Raw genomic sequence first — 4845 nt, 5'->3', positions numbered from 1 at the left:
ACGATGGAACCACAGTGGGATTGAATAAGATAGCACGAACCTTGCACATGGCGGTCAAAGGCAGACCATGCTGTTTGCGGCCGATTTGTTGCCGTACAAGTAGGAAGACGCTGTGCTCCTTTCTAACCGCATCTTCGCGGTGACAAACCAGGGGACTTATTTTGTATGGGGCACATCCTACGATACTCCCAGTTTATTTGTTTTGAATCTTTTCGTTTTATAAGTTTGAAATTCAAATTTAGAGCTCCCCATCACATGTTGAGATTACAATGTCCATTAAATCGTTGCGTGCATGTATAGTAAAGAAACAGATCTCAAGTTTGGCACGAGTTCATGCTGCGGGAGCACCACAAGCCCTGGCGCAGGAGTTACATTTCCCCCTCAGGGCCGTCGGGACTGAGCTTCAGCGCCTTACTACACCTACCTTTGAGTCAATAACATGCGGACCCGATAGGTGATGTAACGCCCACGATGCGGCTATATCTCCCACGTGTCGAGGCACGACTTAGAGGCATAACCGCATTGTGGTTTGTCGCAAGAAGGGTCATCTTCACACAATCCCATGTAATGAACAAGAATGGGATAAAGAGTTGGCTTACAATCGCCACTTCACACAATACATAAATAAAACATACATCATTCAGAGTACACACATAGACCGACTACGGTCAAAGCCAAAAGAAAAGAAGATAACCCAACTGCTAGATCCCTGATCGTCCCAACTGGGCTCCACAACTGATCAACATGACAAGAAACAACACAACGAACAAGATCTCCGTCGAGCTCCCACTTGAGCTGGTTGCGTCACCTGCACTGGCATCGTCGGCACCTGCAACTGTTTTGGAAGTATCTGTGAGTCACGAGGACTCAGCAATCTCACACCCGCGAGATCAAGACTATTTAAGCTTAAAGGAAAGGATGGGGTAATGAGGTGGAGCTGCAGCAAGCACTAGCATATATGGTGGCGAACATACGCAAATAAGAGCAAGAAGAGAAGCAACGGAACGGTCGTGAACTAGCAATGATCAAGAAGTGATCCTGAACTCCTACTTACGTCAAACATAACCCAGGAACCGTGTTCACTTCCCGGACTCCGCCGAGAAGAGACCATCACGGCTACACACGCGGTTGATGCATTTTAATTAAGGTCAAGTGTCAAGTTCTCTACAATCGGATATTAACAAATTCCCATCTGCCACATAACCGCGGGCACGGCTCTCGAAAGTTTAACCCCTGCAGGGGTGTCCCAACTTAGCCCATTATAAGCTCTCACGGTCATCGAAGGATAAACCTTCTCCCGGGAAGACCCGATCAGTCTCGGAATCCCGGTTTACAAGACATTTCGACAATGGTAAAACAAGACCAGCAAAGCCGCCCGCTGTGCCGACAAATCCCGATAGGAGCTGCACATATCTCGTTCTCAGGGCACACCGGATGAGCCAGACGTCGGGTTGGCATAGACCTTGGTTGCCCAGGGGGCGCCGGACATCGCTCGGTTTGGACCAGCACTCGAAGGAGAACTGGCCCGGGGGGTTAAAATAAAGATGACCCTTGAGTCTGCAGAACCCAAGGGAAAAAGGCTTAGGTAGGCAAATGGTAAAACCAAGGTTGGGCCTTGCTGGAGGAGTTTTATTCAAGGCGAACTGTCGAGGGGGTCCCATAAATCACCCGATCGCGTAAGGAACGCAAAATCAAGGAACATAACACCGGTATGACGGAAACTAGGGCGGCAAGAGTGGAACAAAACACCAGGCATAAGGCCGAGCCTTCCACCCTTTACCAAGTATATAGATGCATTAATTAAATAAGAGATATTGTGATATCCCAACATAAACATAATCCAACATGGAGCAATCTTCATCTTCACCTGCAGCTAGCAACGCTATAAGAGGGGCTGAGCAAAGCGGTAACATAGCCAAACAACGGTTTGCTAGGAAGGTGACAAAGGTTAGAGGTTCATGGCAATTTGGGAGGCTTGAAGAGCAAGTGAATAGGTAACACGGCATAGCAATAGAGCGAACAACTAGCAAGCAAAGATAGAAGTGATTTCGAGGGTATGGTCATCTTGCCTGAAATCCCGCTAGGAAGAAGAACGAGTCCATGAAGAAGACAAACGGATGTGGTCGAACGAATCCTCACAACTCCGGAACGAAACCGAAGCTAACGAGAGAAGCAAACCGAAAAGAAACAAAAAACATAGTAAACAACCACCACATACACATGGTATGATGCAAAAACAAATATGATGCATGTCCGGTTTAATGAGGCATGGCATGGCAAAGTGCAACAAACAACACTACAAATTAAGTGGAGCTCAGTATGCAACGAGTTGCATATTGACGAAACACCGCATTTAATTATTTAGTTCTCTCTCGTTTATGGACCCCACAATATTGAATGTTATTAACCATGGCAAGAGGTGAAGCATAAGGAAACTGCCTATTTTAGGCAATTTAAATGAGGCCGGAACAACAAACAACAATTCCGATAAATCCTCATGTCATTTAACAATTTTAATGCAAACATCAATTGTAAACATTTAAATGTTGTTATCATGATGCGGATGACATATGCAAGGTATATGCAATTTTATGAAAGTGTTGGTATAAAAATGATACGAGGCATTTGTTACCATGGTGGAAGAAAGGGGTGCCACGGCAACAAATCCGAAAATGATGCCACGGCAACATAACGGCGATCTGACAACTCGTCGAGATGTGGGTGCAAAAGAAATTGTGGATGAACGGAACATGCAAACGATGGTGGGGTGATCCCGGTTACCGGGTTCCCACATGACAGTGGCAAGGAAACGAGGAACGTGCAAGGACCAATTCGGACATGGTGCAAACACGGGCATCTCATACAACACGCATGCATTCGTCCACGGGTCATCGCCTCGGGGTTATACCTTCGAAGCGTGCATTTTGGAGCGGTTCGAGTTCGGAGCGGTGTAGAGGAAGTAGGCGTTCACGGGACGTCATGGAAGTAGTGGTACACGTTGTCTTGTCGAATCAACGGCGGCGGTAGTTGTACACTTGACGGTCTTCGGTGACGGTAGTGGTACATCTTGTAGTGGAACTTGGGCGTAGTGGTACACGGCGACGGTAGTGGTACACGTTTTCGTAGATGTCTGGGGTCGTTGGTAGAGGTACTTGTCGCATCGCCGAGCGTAGTCGACCTCGGCATATCCGAAGGGGTACTTGTGGTCAACGCGGCCTCTAGTGTACTTGTCGGTCCAGCAAGCGGAAGCAATTCGGGGCGGTCACAGTCTCGGAAACAAGTCTTGGCATCCCAAAACTTCAGGAGCGGAGGTACACACAGGCAACAACAACAACAACGCTGGGGTCTCGGTCATGGCCATGGCAGGAGACAACGGTGGCATAGCCGGCTTGGTGTGTTTGAAGTGGACAGCTCGGGGCAACAGGATGAGCAGCGACATCTATGCAAGCGGGTCCCCAAGCAAACAGAGGCAAGAAGAGGACCAGGGACGCGACAACTCGTTGGACAAGGCATCGGGCAGCAGCAATGGCGCCCTTGGCGGCCGCCGATGATGGAGTCAAGCAAGGAAGGGGTCACGTCCAGAGGAGAGGAAGGAGGCCGGGAGGCGGCGGGTCCGGGCGAGGGGAACCCGTTCCCGGCGTTGGAGGCCTTGAGCAGAGGTCTGGTGGTGCGGAGGAGCTGTGGAGGTGATGCAGGCGATGGAGACAGGGAACGGTGGGAGCAGAGGAGCTCGCGACGACACAGCGAACGGGGAGGCCCTCAAGCAGAGGAGCGGGCGACATGGAGGGGCGGCAGCAAAGCAGCGGCAGAAGGGCGCGACGACGGCGGGGTCTCGGCGGCTGCGGCAAGGGAAGAAAGCGCGGGCGCCATGGTTCTGGGAGACGGGGCCGCTTCTGGTGGCGCGGGAGGCCGGGCGGCAGAAAGAGAAAGAGATGGGGATCGAGCGAGGAGGTGGGGGGATCGAGCGCTGGCGGCGCTGGAGGGAGGACGAGGGAGAGATGGAGATCGATGGGAGTGAGGAGGAGGTCGGGCTAGGGTTAGGATTAGATAGGGCGCGGCTGGGCTTGTGGAACGGGCCGGTCTGGTTGGTCAGGCCCAAGAGGCCGGCTGGGCTGGCTCCTCTCTCCTATGTTCTCTTAAAATAGAGAAAAAGAAAGGAAAGGGAAGAAAAGAAAAGGTTAGAGAAAGAGTTTGGGCATGGGGATTATTTTCCCGGACTCACAAAAATGCGCTTGATCCCGGAAAAATAGAAGTGGCCTGATTGGACGATTTAAATTCAAACTCATTTGAATTTAATTCAAATGGTTTGAAAGAGTTCAAGGTATTGAGGAGTCCAAAAATGTTGGGAAATTAGGAAGAACCTCGATAAATGGGAAAAGAAATATTGGCAAGGTTAGAGAGATCGACTCAAAGCAGAAAAGGCATAGGATTAATTTTGCACGTGTGTTAAGGTGAACTCCAATTAATGGAATATTTATAATAGCTCCATAAATATTAGGAGGATATGTTATAAAGAGAAATCACCATGTGAATTTCCCTCGATTTAAATGGATCGAAGATCCATGCAATTTACTTAGTAGAGTTTTAAAAATTAAATGACATGATGGCATGATGACATGATGCAATGCAAAAAAAAGAAAGATCAAGCACAAAAGAAACACGTGGTGATCACGAAAAAAAGGAAGTCTTCTGAAGCGACGGTCTCGGGGCGTTACAGGTGACTGGTCCACATGTAATGCTCCCGTAGGCAGAGGGGCAGTGGGGCCAAGAGGGGTGAGCCGCAGGTCGGGGGACGTGTGGTTTCATGGGTTCGAGTGGCGTCGTGGGAATCGCGGGTGGCTGTGG

The 4845-nt window shown here is 49.6% G+C and overlaps 1 long non-coding RNA gene across 1 annotated transcript; it reads right to left on the bottom strand.

The window, feature by feature from the left end:
• Window positions 1–552: 552 nt before the first annotated feature.
• LOC141042566 (uncharacterized) lies at window positions 553–4615 on the bottom strand. Its single transcript, XR_012205780.1, has 2 exons — window positions 2909–4615; window positions 553–2160 (listed from the first exon to the last, which is right to left on the bottom strand). It is a non-coding gene; the product is annotated as an uncharacterized lncRNA (long non-coding RNA).
• Window positions 4616–4845: the final 230 nt, after the last annotated feature.

Source organism: Aegilops tauschii, chromosome 1, assembly GCF_002575655.3.
Source record: "Aegilops tauschii subsp. strangulata cultivar AL8/78 chromosome 1, Aet v6.0, whole genome shotgun sequence".
Taxonomy (NCBI): domain Eukaryota; kingdom Viridiplantae; phylum Streptophyta; class Magnoliopsida; order Poales; family Poaceae; genus Aegilops; species Aegilops tauschii.
The sequence above is the reverse complement of the archived record's forward strand: the minus strand, read 5'-3'. Positions and strand labels throughout refer to the sequence as shown.